Source organism: Vicugna pacos, chromosome 26 (assembly GCF_048564905.1).
Source record: "Vicugna pacos chromosome 26, VicPac4, whole genome shotgun sequence".
Classification (NCBI taxonomy): domain Eukaryota; kingdom Metazoa; phylum Chordata; class Mammalia; order Artiodactyla; family Camelidae; genus Vicugna; species Vicugna pacos.
The window spans coordinates 27,253,837-27,270,857 of record NC_133012.1 but is presented as its reverse complement, the minus strand read 5'-3'; the positions used below and the strand labels follow the sequence as shown (position 1 = coordinate 27,270,857).

The window sequence follows — 17,021 nt, the reverse complement described above, 5'->3', positions numbered from 1 at the left end:
CACAGGTTACCTGTGAAGATATCCCTTTATTTTTCAGCCAAGCATAGGAATTCATCACTCCACTGAGCTTAAAATCCCGCAGAAAGAGTGCCTGAACAATTATTGTCAAATTATGTCCCTGTGTCGTCCTGATGAAGGATGAAGCTTCTTTTGGCCAGACACAGATTTCATGATACATTTTAGCTGGTTTGATTATAATGTTAATTATATGTATAATCTACACCGTACTTGTTTTAAAATATTGCTGGCCATCAAATTATCATATACCATAAAGGAAAAAAAAAGTGAGACTACATGAGCCCATTGACATTTGCCATCAATTCGTGCTCTACAGAAATGTGCTTACTAAGAGTTTTCATTCTTTCTACTTTTAACACGTTCAACTACTCAATGAACTGAAGTTACGCTTTGTTTCCACCTCCGATTCTTAGAGCGCTCGGACTCTTATTTAACTTTGGGTCTCAGGTCCTTGCAAAGTGCTTACAGCGCTAATACATGAATTCTAGTCTAAAATGTAAATGTTTGGCTAATGCAACTATCAAATATTTATATTCAAAAGCACGTTCATATCTAAGATGCTCTCTGTCTTAACTGACGTGTTCATGGATACATTACAGGAGACACCGAACGGATTCTAGATGTCTTCACTAAGGAAACTCCCTAACTTCCAGATTTGTAGGAAAGACCATCTTCCTTTCAAAACCAGCCACAACAGCAGACCTCACCACGAACTGTATAATCAGTCACAATGCAGACAAGATGTGTAGTCTCTGCACTGTGCCATCTAAAAGCAAACGAAACAGAAATAACAAAAGTTTTAGTAGTCACACGCCTCTGGGTCCAAAATTTAATCGGAATGAAGCTTCTCTATGATAATAATATAAACACTTTGAAAACACTGTTGCAATATCTACCAACCATGAACTACTGTCAATGACCTCTATAATATTACTTAAGTGAAACTTTGCTTTAATATCAGGCCTCATCAGTAACCACCAAGAAAAAAGTGGCCTTTCTAGAACAAAGTTCTTTAAAGCGGACTTTTAGTTAGTTTGTTATAAGATAGAACCTGGCCAAAAAGCATTAAAACCAAAGTCTATCCTTTCATTCAACAAATACATACGGAGCATCTACTCTGAACCAACATGGCCAAAAACTGTTTATTTCACCTCCTCCAAGGTCACTTATGGTTCTTCTGAGTGTGCAGTTAACATCCCCATTTGCAGTCACAGGTGGAGATGATTCTCATTAACTCCATCAGTAACTGACACCACTGTCCTGACTTTTTATGTTATGGTACGATTCTATAAAGTAGCAAAACCAGCTTACATCAGTGCTAGACTTTCAGTAAGAAAAGGAGAAGGGATTTTAGAAATAAACTTCCTGCTTTGCAAAACCATCTCCAACACTGGTGATCTTTTTGTGTGACTCCCGGCAGGTTTTAACTTCTCTGAACATTATCTGCAGAGTGAGAACAGTATCTTCAGGGAGGCATCAGGATGCAGAGGAAAGATGGTACCCCTTTGCCATCAAACTGACTCAGAGCAAGAGCTGCTTCTATCCACAGCCAGCTCTGTTACACTATACATGGTGCCTAAGCGCTCTGAACTCCAGTCTCCCTTGGTTATCAAATCAAAGTGAAAGTATCTAAATACAAGGGTTGCTCTGAAGATATGACATATGTTAACTGATTCATATGACAAAAAAGTACTTCTTGATGTTCCTCTTTTCCTCGTACTCCAAGCACACATCTCAACAGCTCTGGCTGACCACCTCCTTCAACTACCACTTTGGTCCAAAGTTACCGCTGTCTCTAGACTAAAGCTCAACAGCCTGACTGCAAACCCCTCTGTACTTTGTTCTCCCCTTGTCACTAAGTGGTGCTCTACAGACACCAGTCAGAGATCCCACACCACGTCCCCGAGTCCACCTTCCACATCTGTCCATTTCTATCCACCCCACCATCACATCTTTAGCCCAAGTTGCCATCATCTCTTGCATGGACACTGCAATTGTTCATGAAGTGGTTTCAGCATCCACCTGGTGCTCCTCTCACCAGTCCTCCACAATGCAGCGAGATTTGCTCAAGACTCTCTTGCTATTACATGTCTTAGGATGTGGGCAGGGTACCCATGACCCTGGAGCTGTGGGAGCTCTGCCACCGCTCGGCCCTCGAGGCTCCTCCCCCTCTGCTCTCTATGCCACCTTCTCAGCTCCAGATACCGTTCCCAGCTTCCCCACACAAGTACCAGCCTTCCTGTGACACATGGTTTTCCTTGCAGTCTCCATCCTTCAATCAGAAGTCAGAAGGCACTTTGCCCACGAAAGATCCTTCCTCACCCCAGTGCCAAGACTAGATGACCTCTTCCTGGTAAATCCTTTATAACTTCCCCTGGACAGTCCTTACCATGGTTGGAAAGTACACATTTATTCCTACAGTTTCTCATCAGCGACTCTTCCCCACTGTATCAAGAGAGCAAGGACCACACCTGACTCTTTTTTAAAGGTGGTGGTAGAGGCTGGGTCACCATGTATTCCATGTTGAGCTTCAAATTTACACAGTGGAACTCTGTATGTACAAACCTACACATACTATTTACATATAGTGCAATATAAGTACTACTGATGTAAGTACTCAGTGTCCTTAAAAAATAGATAAAATAAATGCTTCAGCTCTAACTACAACAGCTAGAAGCCTAAATATTACTAACTTTTTATTAAATATATGTTAATATCTAGCCACATACATCCCAATTCAAGCAGTATTAATACACTTACAGAAATTTACTTAAATAATAACGCTTAGAACAATCTAGTTTTAGTTCCTATAGTTTCCACGTCTTTTGTCCCATTTTTCAGTTATGATTACAGGTTTTTTTTTTCATGAAGTAACGGAATGATTTATGCATGTATAGGTCCCCAGAGTTTTCTTAGCTGTTTTTTAATTCAATGAACACAGTGTGGACCTATCTCCATGGTGACAGATATTAGATGATAAATTTTTATTTAGTATTGCTTTGATTACTCTGAACAGGTCAACAAGGATTACACGATAATTTGTAATTGTATATATAATATGCATGAAATATGCTAATTGTTTCTAATGTTTCTGTGTTTTCTTCTGCACTGACTTTCTTTGATTCCTTGAATTCAGATTTTCTTCCCAATAGCTCAAAGTCAAATCTACGAGGTAAGAGAAGGGAAATGCTCACATAGCAGACCGCGAAGCTCGCCAGCCTGGCTGCCGTCACGGTGGTCCCCGCCGGAGAGCCTGCAGCTAGGATGGTGCGTCTCGAGCACTTTGGAGTCTCCATTTCAGGATCGCCGTCTAGCCTGCGGCACTTTTATTTAAACCTCCTGGTTCTGTGAGGGCAGGTTTCAGTTTTGGATGCAGACACGCTGCGCTGAGTGACCCACCTGAGCTCTGCGGGATCCAGGGAGTCCCGGCCCTGGCCACTCCTTCCCTCCTCGCTGCCTGGCTGCCCAGCTCACGCCTACAGCCCGGCCAGGCCTCAGTGAGGCGTGCCCTCGGGCAGGAGCCAGAGCCTCATCATCCTCAGAAGCTCACTTCCCCTCCGGAAGGCTCCCTGGAACTCCAAGGCAGGACAAAGTACTCCTTCAAAGAGCTCACACTGAACCCTACTGCAGAATTTCCACATGTATCATCTTTGATTTTCTGTTTGCCTGCACTTGACTGAAAGCTCAACGAGAATTTTAAAAATGTCTTCTTTAGAGCTACATTTCTTGACCTTGCAAATTTCTGGCTCACGGCAAACACTGAATAAATATGTATCATGTGAATGAATATATGGTAAGCTTATCAAGTCATCCGAAATAAGCATAAGCTTGTTCGGTGCCAGAGAAAAATTAGATGGTTCCATTCTCTGCAAATTTTGAACTTTCAGGGATCATGTGTTTGGTGGATCAGGACTTGGCTTTAGAAATGACCATTGATCGATGCCCATTTAAAAAGGATACTTTGCAGATGCTCACTATTTAATTCACAGTTGTTTCCAAATTTTTTGTTCCAAATTTCCCACAAGCTGAACTATGTTCAAAATTTCTGTGCTAGAAAATATTTGAAATTGATAAAATAATGGTAACTGGAAAACAAGTAACCCAAAAACTTGGGATATGGGGAAATACTTTAAATAGCACTTTTCCATAAGGACAAAGGAAAAAATGGAGAAAAGCAGTATTTAAATAGGTAATACTAGATAGTTTCCTATAATTTATTAGAGACATCAAGCAACAGAAGTGAAAAAGCAGAATACAGAGAAAATCAAATTCCAAAGGAAGATCTTAAAAATCAGTTGTAGGGAAAACAATGTCAAAGGAGCAACAGGAAAACTGACAGCTAATTTCTCCCCCGAAAACTTGAAGCTGGAAGGAGATGGAAGGGGTATTTAAGGAACTGTAATGCAATGACTGCCGACAGAGAAGTCTACACCTTTTGAAAATAGCTTTGAAACAATGAAGACATTTTCAGATCAACAAAAAATTAAGGAAATGCCCATGGCATCTCAGAGAGAAGAAAAACGTTACCAGATGGAAGTATGGATAAGGAAAGATTCAAAGTGACAGGTGAATAGAAACGGACACTTACTGTACATAAGGGCTTAAGTGAATGCTTTGTGGAATTTAAATATACGGTAAAACTAGTGGGAAACTCGTTCATCAAACTCAGTCCCGGTGTCATTGCTTTTCAGTCACTTTCAGTCTACAGACTTCATTTATAAAGTGTTGACTTAACACGTGAGATGCTCACACAGCAAAGAAATGAATCTCAAAACTGTCTCCTACTTCTGTATTCTCTTGTAAAAACACGCAAGTTTGGGGAAATGTAGTCGTGGTAAGACATGTTCTCTAAATAATCTTTGGTCATTACACTAATTATTCTCACATAAAAAATGAGACTATGTTTATATAAAAGTTGTAAAATGTCAGCCCACAAAGTTATACTTCCCTGCTCTTTTTACACCACTACCCAATCTTTAACCGCAGGCTCAGTGTCAGTTCTATATATGAAGGTGAAATTTACTGTTTTAATGACCAAAAATCACATCTAGCCTCTTTTTAGAATATGATGATAGCTTGGTGGCTTTCCAGAACTATTTTTAGAGCCATATTATGTTTAGTATCTTGTTTTGCAATTTCCTTGAAGACTTCTGGAATGAGGACTGTTCTCCCCTGGTGATTTATAGCATTAAAACCCAGCACTGAAACCCCCTCTTTAAATTTACCAGCCTTCCTATTAAATGCCACCACACCACACGCCCTAGAGCCAAGGGCTTGTGAAAGAGACACTTCTGCAAGAAATCTGCGCTTCCCACTGCACCTTCCATACTTCCCTGATGACACAGTGCAGCAGGTGCTCTACACGCAGGTCTGTCCTGCTGCAGTTCCATGGCAGGCTTTTCCAACTCGCATATCCAGCACCTGGCAAAGATCTGATGGAAGAGCTTACTATACTCTGTCGGACGAACAAATCCATGCAGACTCATACGCATGAATGGGCACTGTGTAAGGGAGGGTCTTTATACAAGGATGACTGAAAAATAACGCTACAGATATTCATCAGGAGTTTGCTGAATTTTTAATTAGTTCTTAAAATGCTTTAATCCCACAAAACATCCTTTTGAATTTTGTTTTACACAGTCAATAACCTATGAAGCCCAATGGATGCGGTGCCCTGCTTCCTTCCATCTTCCTCCGCCCACGGTGGAGAACCAGCCCGCCTGTACCTTTCATTTGAAGGCTAACGAATTCTCAGTCTGTCTGCTGCACTGCTCCAAAATCACTGCTCAGGACTAAAGTACAGTTTGAAGAGACTGGTATGATTTCACTCATTTTCCCTGGTCGGGGGGGAGATATGGATTAATTCTAAAATTGTCAGTTTTTCAAAGGATTCTTGAGAGAGAGATACTGTAGATGTAAATTTTTCCTTACTCCAAGAGGCTAAGTCTATTTAAAAAATTCCCTTTGATAAAGACTCTTACCTCGACGTATGAAAGAAACAAGCTTTACTTCCAAGTAACTATGCGCAGACTCACTCATGAAATGATCTTATTGACTGACTGCCAAGGACTGTGCCTTCTGAACCACCTCCCCGAGAACTCGGTAGAGGATCACATCCATTTCCATCACCCCTGTAAAAAGTAGTCTTCGTGCATCCAGAAGGTGCTAATACAAGCAAACCTTCACACTGAACTCATCGATGTCACTGCACTAGACATTCTGCCTTTCTACTCCCTTAATACACAATAGTGCGTGCCCTTTACTGAAATGTAAAACATGGCATCCTTTTTGGAAATTGGAGAGCAAAGATCCTTAAAACTCACCTCCAGTGACAGTGAAAGATCGAATCTAGATTTTAAAGTGATACATCATTCCCCCCATAACTGTGAAGAGCAGAAATATCCAGCAAGTATTAACTGGACGCTTCTCTGAAACACGAGTGCTCCATCACTGAGGAATATTAACAAACAGAAAGAACAAGTTCAAGCATATCTAGTAAGTGTTTAATATTCTTAAGTGCCTCTGGCTTCCCTCTGCCTGCAGCAGGTCACGACTTTAAAGCTGAGCTGCATTTAAACGGCTCCTAAAAGGGTGCGACGTTCTTCCCTAGCCGTACATTTCAGTAGTCAGAGGTGAACTGTATTTCCCTATGTTGATAACCAATAAACGGCCATCAGAAGGGGGACAGCGACTTTTAGGATTCTGGTAAATGCTAATGTTACCATAAAAGAAAAAATGAAGCAAAGGCCAGACCACCTTGTGAATGAAGTGGAGGGAGACTGCACAGTAACTCCTGTGTTCTCAGAAAGACGCGCTTCCTGGCGGCTGTTTCCTCCCACAGGAGGCTGCTTGTGTTTTCACTGAGTCGAGGAGTGTGGAGATGGATCAAAGGACCTCACAGAGTCCCCCTCCCTTAAAAACATACATACACATTTCTGTAGTGTCGTAAAACACATCATGTAATATCAGCATAAAAATGGCGAGAAAACAGTGTTCTTGCACTATAATTTACAACTTTCCCTCTAGTTATTGAGAGAAAACAGATATATCACTGTATATGTTTAAGGTACACAGCAGAATGAGGGGACTTGCATACACCAACAAACGATGACAATAGGCCTGGCGAGCACCCATCTTCTCATATAGGTCCAATCAAAAGAAACAAATGTTCCCCTTGTGATGAAAACGCACAGGATTACCTTAACTTCCCCATATAACACACAGCAGTTACGATGTACATGCACCTCCAGGACTTGTTTCTCTTAGAATTGGAAGTCTGTAGCTTTTGACCACCGCCTGCCATTTCCCTTCACATGTACACAGCAAATTACATACTGCTGCAGCACTGCCAAAGCTTTGTTAGCGTCTTGACAAAAAACTAAGTGTCATAATTTGTGCGCTAATTATGCATCTTGGGCACACTGTTTCAGCAGAGGAGAAAGGCTGCTTAACAGAAGAGCAAAATATAAGAGAATGCTTTTAGAGTCTTGGATTAATTTTCAATTATAACTAGCTTACAAAGAGACTGTTTGCAGCACTTAAAGTTGATATATAATCACACTTTGTGATGAAAACAGAAAATAATGGCAAAAACATTTGCATGTTTTTTTGATCAAGCTCCTTAAAGCTCTGAAAAGACCGTATTTTTAAAATATCACACTAAAAACTTCCATTTATCAAGCACCAGTTACAGGATCTCTCAAATTCTACCAATAATTCCTTGATAATGGAAAACATCATTTCTGTTTTGCAGGAAAGTTAGCATGTTCAAGGTTAAGTGACTAACTTTCTCAAAAATCTTATAGAAATTCTACTCGTCTGCCGTAACAAAGCACCACAAACTGGGTGGCTTAAGGCCAAATCTTGCCTCAGAGTCCCAGAGACGAGAAGTCCAAAATCAAGGTGTCAGCAGATCCCAGCTCCTCTGACGACTAAACGTTCACCTCTTCTAGCTCCCAGGGCTTGGCCTGCAGTTTCCAGTGTTTACTGGCACGTGGGTCCATCACTCCAATCCTGTCTCCTCTGTCTGTCTGCCCACGCATCACAAGTCTCCCCCCTTATAAGAACACCAGTCCTGCTGGGTTTGTATCCACCGTAATGACTTCATTTTAACTTCATTACCTCTGCAAAGACCTGTTCCCAAAGAGCATTGCATTCATGTGACTAGGGGTCAGGGCTTCACTGTGTGTTTCCTAGGGGAACACAATTCAACTCCTAACAGATAACCAAATATGTGTCTGGAAGTGTTCTTTCAACTTTTAAACCTACTTTGCTCTGCTGCCCACGACACTGTCTCATCAGAGCTCCGTGTGTAAAAACCTTCCAGTCTAACGGGTGGAGCTGCTAAGTGCTCGTTTACTTGGGTGTCGACTCTAGGTTCCTTGAGTCAGATGTGCCATCTTACCTATGACTACATTCCCATCACAGTAGGTCAGTGTCGAGTGCACTTTTTAGTAACTATTACACTCAAGTGAATTGGTTATTTGACACAAGTGTAAATAATTTCAGTATATATCACGGTTTGAACGTCAAGATTACATATTCCAAGTCAATGACTGGCTTTTTTGATACTATATGCCAATGAAGTTAGATAAGAGCAATAAATTTTAATATCGGCAATGTACTATGATTCATCTTTAGAACCGATTAACAGAACTCAGAACAGTAAACAGAGATGTGGCATTTTTTTTTTACAGCTTTAACAGAGCTGGCATTTAAAAATCCTGAAAGATTTTTCTGACCACCCTCATTTAGTTTGCCACAGAAAAAGAGCATTAATTGACTGCTGAAGCATCCTAGAGTGTAGGCACACTGGAACAGACCTCAGAGGGGTCTCAGATGCACTGGTTATCACCCTGTACCTCTGAGACGGAAGACCAGGTGTGAGAAGTGAGGAGAAAAGCCTATACAAAGGGCACATTCTGTGTGAAGGATAATCATGCGGATTTGACAATTTCTCCACTTTTTTCACTTGTTCTTCAGGCATTAATTTAATCATTAGTTCGCATCTACCCAGCCACAATCCTCACAATTCTCTGACATTGATGGGAAGCCCTGATTTGACGATTCTGATCACGTGCCTCCCTTCGGGTGCTGTCTGAAACCGTAGCTGGCTGTCTGCTTGTGTCCTCCTACAGACATCTTGTTCTGGAGGTGGAGCAGGGGTGCCTTCTCTGTGTTGTGTCCTCAACATGGCACTTTTCTCTAGAAACATCCCAACAGCATTTGCGTCCCGCTGTCACTGCTGCGCGGGCAGCGTCTGCTCTCTTTTCTGGTGCTTGTTTCCTCCCTGGATAGTGAAGTGTATCTGGCATTGCATTTCACCCCTGACGTCTCAACCTCTTGACCTCTACACACAGAAGGACCTCACACCTCAGCCAGCCACTCACCATCCTGCTGTAGATCCTTCCATCACTGTCACTGTGTCACCTCCACGTCTCACATGCAGACATCCCACCTGCTCCCAAAACATCATCCGACACACATCAGCTCCCTTCGACTCTGCTGTTCGTGTTGCTCCAACTTATGAACTGTTCTTGATCCTTTCTCAGGACAATTTCTCTGTGCACTGTTGCAACCACGATTGTGCCTAGTTACAGGTTCTAAAAACAGGTGACTAATGACTGAGTAGGTCTGGAATGAGGTATAGCCCCTGGCAACAAGAAATCCAGTTTTGGTGGGAGAGATGAACCGGTGAAGACAAAAATCACAATACAGTTTATTAATAAGTATGGGAAGGGTATTCAACCCAGCTGTCAAGACTGGATTTAGAAAAGATTCCAAAAGCAAAGGTCTCAGGAAGACACTGGAAAACTGATTTCTAGTCAATCCTGAGAGACAGTTTTTTGTTCATTTCTAAACAAATACTGAGCTCTTGGCCAGAACAGAAATTATTCGCATTATAGGGTTCTAATACTTACAACTGATACATCGCATAAAACATTCTTACCAGGACTCATTTTCTCAAAGTATTTTCCTGCCTCTTAATAATTTACAATAACTAAGAATTAACTGTTCTCAATTGACACTCTCTTCCTCAATCAATACAGCATCATTCTGGGGACCTCTCTGTAATTTCTGTTGTTATTTCGTCTTTGTGATACCAAATTCTGCTCTTACATGACTTCTAGTAATAGTGGTGATATTAAGATTCTAATGGTGTTTGCCTCCTACTTTGGTTAAGTGCATGTAGGTCAACCATCTTACTAGATCCCTAGCATAACTGTTGCCAACAAACAGGAGAGCGGCCCCTCCCATTTCACAGACCCAAAGCAGTCTGAAGTGTTACACACTCAGAGCCAAAATCCTGGTTCATCCCCCATTCTCATATAAACCAATTTTTCTAATTGACTTCCATCTAAATTACATTATTTTTCCCTAAAAAAAAGATACTGTAGCATTTTCTGAGTTCATACCTTTAAATTCTGTCTACTTCAAGTGGAACTGTTATTTTTCCCAAATCAAACAAGAAATAAAATGTAGAAATGACAAAAAGTAAAATTTGGATCAAAATTATGTACTTTTTCTATCTAGCATACGAAATCCCAGTCAGAGCACACATTTTGCTAAAGAATAATATTAACTTCAGTGGACCATCATGGTATAATCACGTGAAAAATTGTGATTTTTGTTTTTCTTCTATTTCAGTTAAACAATTATTAATCCTACAGGCCAGTCACTGTACTTTGTACGAGAGCTAGAAAGGTGGGTGTGCGTGTCCCCAACTTCATAGAAGCTTATGGTCCAGTGAGAGACACAGGTGAGTCATAAAAGTGTATCTACTAAAATGACCTGTGCTCTTCCAACAGTGTCATCTACATTTTTAAAGACATCATTTTATAATAAGATTACTTATGTATGAAAAATTATACCATAGGTTCTTTATTAAACCTCACTGTATTTACAATAACTTGTCTTTAGGGAGAAACAAAATAAATTATGCAAAATGCTTCCCCAAATTTCCATGTATCACTTTACCAATCCAATCCCTATCAAAACGCTCATTAGATAATCCTATGTTTCAAAAGTTGTGTTTATCATTTAGATGCCTGAGAGCCTTCCTATCTAAGCTGCATTCATTCTGCTCAAAGAGTAAGAAGTTGTGTGTTTTATCTGAATTCTCGTTACAGTCAGTCCTTGGGATCCAAAGGGTTTTTTTAAATTTGATTGAAGTGTAGTTGATTTACGATGTTAGTTTCAGGTGTACAGCAAAGTGATTCAGTTACACATATACATACACGTTTTTTCATTTCAGGTTCTTTCCCATTACATGTTACTACAAGAAAATGAATACAGTTCCCTGTGCTGTAGGCAGGTCCTTGTTTATGCAGTTCCTTTGTGGGTACGGAGGGCTGACTGGACTACACCATGGTACAGAAGGGATCGCAGATTCTCGTATCCTCTGAGGGGCCTGGAACCCATCCCCTGTGGTTACCAAGGGAGACTGTTACCCTGAGCTCCCATCACTATAAACAGCTGAAAATCGTGCTGGAGTTTGGGAGCCAGTGTTTGGCCAGTAGGACACACGCACACACCCTGTGATGAGAGGTAACAGAAACCACCACTGTGAGCAGGAGCGTGAAGGGGGAGTCTTTGTTAGCCATGGTGGCTCATCTATGACCACTGCATACGAACCTCGCTGCACTGTGACTATTAGTCACAATATATCCACCACCAACATTCATGGGAAACTGTAAAGTTGTTGAATATTATGAAAGACTCACTTTAAATACATATTTTCTCAGGTTAAATCTTCTCAATAAAAGCTAATCTACTAAGAATCCAGCCATCTAATCGTGGCCTGAAAGATTTACACAAGTTGATGGCAAGCACTAATGAGAGTGGGGGTGGACTGACACATAGCTTGTGTTGACGGAATAAATATTCTGGATAGGGTTCTATCCTGCTTATTTTTAATCACAGAAGCAGGGTTGTAAATAGGAAGAATTTCACTTGTCTAAGCTTATTAAAGAAGGAATAGCTATTACTTCCTGTAGACGGAAATGACTTATTTTTTCCTTGGTTCAATAAAGACACTCAAGTAAGCAACAATTTCACCTGTATGTAAACCCAATTTTACATTAAATTAGTCCCTCAAGCAAGTTATAAATCTGCTAGAAAAATTCTAAAATGGTTTTTAAATTCACTATGCCCTTTATTCTCATCTAAAGCTTCCATATAAAATGACCTAATTCCTTGCAAGCTCTAATGTTGAAGTTATAAAAAAGAACATACCTGTGGACTAGAGTCTAAATTGGACGAACCTATGTTATCTGTAAAGAGACATTAAAACTTAACAGTAAAAAATAAAATTTTAAGTATCACAGTTTAGACATAACAGAATGAGGTTAAAGAATTCCACCACGTGCCTTGCAGTGAAAAAACTCATTACACAGAGCAGTGGGTCATGTGCTCACACTGCTGTGTACTCATCAGGAATGACAGAATAACTTAAAGAATAGCCTAGTGACCCTGGAGGGAAAAACTCCATTTCTTCTAAGTCGGAGCAGACATCCCAACACTGACAGAAGTAATACTAGAAGCTGAAGTTTGAGTGGAAGGTCCGAGCTCTAAAGACCACGGATCATTTTATATTGACGACTACAAGGTACATTTGTGCAATTAAAAAAAACCTCATTGAGAAATTAGGTTGATGAATATCAAAGTGTATTCCTCTTTATCATACTTCTGTATATCCCATTCGGTTATTTCAGAGAGAAATACTTGAGAGAATGACACTCGAAATATGTAACTGACCAGGTCCTCCTATTTCCACAGATGCCAAAAATGGGGCAGGAGTACCAGGCAGACCACAATAACATCACCACCGTTCACTGAGCGGCTGCTGGGAGCTAAACGCTCTTCATGCAGTGTTCACCGTCACTGCCCTCCGAGGAATGTCACTTATCTCCATTTTAGAGAACTGAAGCTGCATTCAGAGAAGTTTCCTTCAACTTCTCGAAGTAGCTAGCAAGCGGCAGATTTAGGATACAGACCACTTCCCTCTCTGGCCCGTAAGCACCTCCCACCTGACACCCCGCCCTCTCGCCCCTCCCTTCTGCCAGCTGGATTTTACCCTCAAGACTGCCGGGGCAGCTCCACGTAGAACACGTAGTGACAGACACAGACGCGGAGTCAGAGCTGTACGTTTGCTGCAAAGCGAGTCCGAATCTAAATCAACAGCTGTCACTGTTAATATGAAGGTGTGGCTAGAGGAGGCTGTGCTGCTTGTTTCAGAAGTAAATTCAGCTGTTCGTGTCCTCAATTCTGTTAACAGACATATAAAAAGGCCAAGTGCATATATACATCAATGTGTGTACATATGTGTACTGTCAGTCGACAGTGGTCATTACTATTTCCTAATGCCCTTTCCATCCTGAATAAACCAACTCCATGGTTCAAATTCAACATTAAATTCTATTTGTCAAATTAAGTATCAGACACTGCAATAAACTAAACGAGAAGCTGACAAGACGGTTTCACAAAAATGAGACACTGGCATTCTTTTCTCCTCATAAAAAGAGAAGATGCAGACTTATTTGTTCTTTATGGAAATTCATGAATAAAGATAAGTTGTTAGTGGCCTCAAACTCTGAAACAAAAATCTCCCAATATTGACTAGTCTACATGTCTGAAAGATGAAAGGTAACTGAAATATAGTCAGTTTACAATGCTGTGTTAGTTTCTGGTGGACAGCACAGTGATTCAGTTGTATGTATATATTCAGTACATATATCCTTTTCACATTCTTTTCCATTCTCGGCTGTTACAAAGCACTGAATACAGTTCCCTGTGCTACACAGTAGGTCCTTGTTCACCTTCTCACTTTTAAACAAGACAGTTCTTATCATCACATGTATATTGATTTTTTGAGGGGTCCTCTTACTAAGAAAAAAAAGTGCAATGTGCAAATGTGTCCCAAGGAAATTTCCCTCTTAATCAGAAACAAAAAAGCATGAGAACAATGCAGGGAGAAGAGAAGTATCAAAAGGAAAGTTTGGGGGTGACTCTGGGGGGCTCCACCAATTTCAAAGCTCACTCTGTGCCCCATCTCTGCTAGAAGAGTGCCTGCCCCCTCCTCTTAACTCTTCCCTGGGTGCAAAAGATGACTGCAACCCTTGACTTTGTCTCCCTTTTACACACTGAAGACAAGACATCACAGTTGGGGCACCTAGACTGAAGTGGAGATCCACCAGCGAGTCTCCGCCATGTCCATTACCCTCGACAACTTCATCATTTGCATCTGTCCAGTTCTTCTCAGTCACCGAAGCACATTCACACATATTATCTCATTTGGTCCTGAACCTGGTTAATTGGTAGGACAGGTGTGAAATTATAGAAAAACCATGTCGAGACATTCAGTGACACTTGATGGGTGTAGCGCTGAGAAAGTGGCGCATTCATCACACAATTCAGGTTCTACACTTTTCTAGCAGCATGCAGCAGCTGTGGATTCCCAAATCGGGGAGATTTCACAGTGGCTCCTGCACACTCTTCCCTGTGAGAGGATGCTGACCTCCACTCGTGGCGTTAGGACTGACCCTCTTGCCTCCTGTCAGTAGAGAAGGCACATGTGCCCCATTAAACTTTGCCCAGGGGAAGGTGAGTGACCTCGATTTATCTGCGTCTGAGCAGAAACTAAAAGAGACATTTAGAGTTTCTGCCAGTGTGTCTGCTTTCTTTTCCTCGAGAATGGTACATCCTGGAAGAAAATGGCACATACCAGGGTAGGGCAGCTCGTTCCCCAGGTTCTGGATGAGACACAATACAGAGCAGAAGAGTCTGGAATAGTCCCACTGGCCACACAGCACATGAGCAAGAAGGACTATCAAATGCACTGGCGCCAACTTCTCATCTTTACCTTCAAATGGCATTTGCTGGCGGGCTGTCCCCAAAGAAGCATGAAGATGTAAGAGGCCAAGCATGGCTCCGCCAAGGTACCAACTGTATCTATCCAGGCAAGAGCCTCAGGAAAATCGTCGCACTCTCCCAGTCCCCGAAGGTGAGCTGCTTGGTGTGGAAATGGCTTCTTCCTGCACGGCTGGGGGTGGGCACTTCTGCCCCACGTGACTGGAAACCGGTGCCTTTGGGTGTTATTTCACAGGATGAGAGTTCTTATCAGAGAAGAAGGGGTGCTCTACAGGCGAGGCTCTCAAGATTCTTACACCAGACTGAAGAACAGGTAAAGACGTAGAAGCAGAAATCTCTGCTGCCAGCAGGAACTGACTTAACCTATAGGTTTTAGGTAAGGTCCAAGGGAACGTGCTGGTAGCGTGTCCACAAGGAGCACAGATGAGACCCTAACTCCAGCCAGGCAGGTCTGGGACATCATGAAGCACTCGGGCACATGTGTCAGGAAGAGTGTCAATAATAAGGGTGCATTTGTTATTACAGCTATTGACGCAGGATGGGAATAAAAGCTCACAAGGAAAGGAACTTGTATGAAATTAACAAAAACTGGGAAACTAACTTTCTTTTCCTACTAGAACAAGTGGCAAACACTTCTTGACTTGAAATCTTTTTCATGGTCTTAGTATCTTTATCGTTGATATAAGCCACAAGGAAGCCACAAGCATGTGAAGAGCTGCGACAGAAAAATCCGTAATAAGCATTTCTAAATGATGGCCTACAATCACCATTTTGGTATAAAGGCAAGTTAACTTTATCTTGTACTGATGGCAAACAACAAGAAAGATCATCTTTCAATCTTATTCTAAGAATTAAATTGAAAGAAGAGAATGCAGAACCACGATATCAAATTATTTTATGATTATCTAAACTATTTTTGAATAATTCAGTACTACTGATTCTGCAATTGAAATTCTAGAGAATCAACTAAAATATGATTCTAAGTAATAAAAAATGGCAATTTACATATGATGAGACTAGTCTGAGCTCACATTTTTTATGGAGACATTGCTACATTTATGAATTAAAGTATCAATTTTAACTGCATTTATGAATTTAAGTAAATATCAATTCTAATCACATGCTTAAAGTTACTGGCTTACACCCTAGAGCAATACAGGAAAATTCTTCTCTACTGAACCATGGCCTATCATAGTTTTCATATTCTTTTTATTTTTATTTTTAACATTTTTACCAGTTTTTGTATTTAATTCTACTTGTTGATAAAAATCGGATATATCAACTTTTTAAAAATGCATATCAAAACATTATGCCCAATGGCAAATGGCCATTTGAAATGTGCATGAGTTAAGTTAGATCGCTAGAAATACTGCTTAAATGATGGATTAATTCATTTTTATAAGAACCTCAGCAGGTAAAAGAAGAAAAAACTGTTAAGTGATTTCACAATCCCTTTTAATCAGCTTTCTAAAATATGTAATGCAAAATGTGAAAGAAGTGCAAATAATAATCTCAGTCAAAATCACCTCAAAATGATGTTGGTTCTCTGTCATATAAAACACGATTTTCTTTAGTTTCTAAATGTTGGGAATCATGCTAATCAGGAAGATTCTTCTTTGGAAAAATTAATGATTTTGGTTACCCGTGATAAAATAAAACAAAATAATTTCCAATGTTTAAGAGAATACCACATATTGTAAGTACCTTATGGAAGGGTAATTTTTAATTCTAAAGAATGTAGAATGTGATTGAATTTCTTAAATGAATGCTTTGATTTATATATTTGTTTCTAAATAATTTACAAAGTTGGCACATTTTATAATCTACTTACTATGCCCATTAATTTTTAGAAACTGGAAGGATATATATCGATGTATTGACATGTTAACTTTGGGTCACAGATATAGAAATTATTTTTATTTTCTTTATATTTATATTCTGAATTTAGTTTTACACTTGCAAATTGACTTCAAAGTCCTCATATAATCAGAAAAGTAGACATGTCCCCAAACCTTTGATTTTGTTTGACTAGTGTTTACCATAAAGATAAAGTCCACTGGATGCACGACTTCATACATCCATGACAAGGCAGGGACCTGCGTCAGGCACCCTTCACGTGTGAGGTACCACGTGTC

The 17,021-nt window shown here is 40.5% G+C and overlaps 1 protein-coding gene and 1 long non-coding RNA gene across 4 annotated transcripts in view; one reads left to right on the top strand and one right to left on the bottom strand.

Annotated features, from left to right (window-relative positions):
• The window catches only part of CSMD1 (CUB and Sushi multiple domains 1), a 1,700,362-nt gene that overhangs the window by 998,549 nt on the left and 684,792 nt on the right, over positions 1–17,021 (bottom strand). The gene's annotated exons all lie outside the window — the stretch shown is intronic.
• Positions 11,475–13,425, top strand: LOC140689618 (uncharacterized). Of its 3 annotated transcripts, none has more exons than XR_012064657.1 (3): positions 11,476–11,565; positions 12,394–12,625; positions 12,796–13,425. It is a non-coding gene; the product is annotated as an uncharacterized lncRNA (long non-coding RNA). The 3 variants fall into 3 exon arrangements; XR_012064659.1 differs by having other exon boundaries at positions 11,481–11,565; positions 12,454–12,625; XR_012064658.1 differs by lacking the exon at positions 12,394–12,625 and having other exon boundaries at positions 11,475–11,565.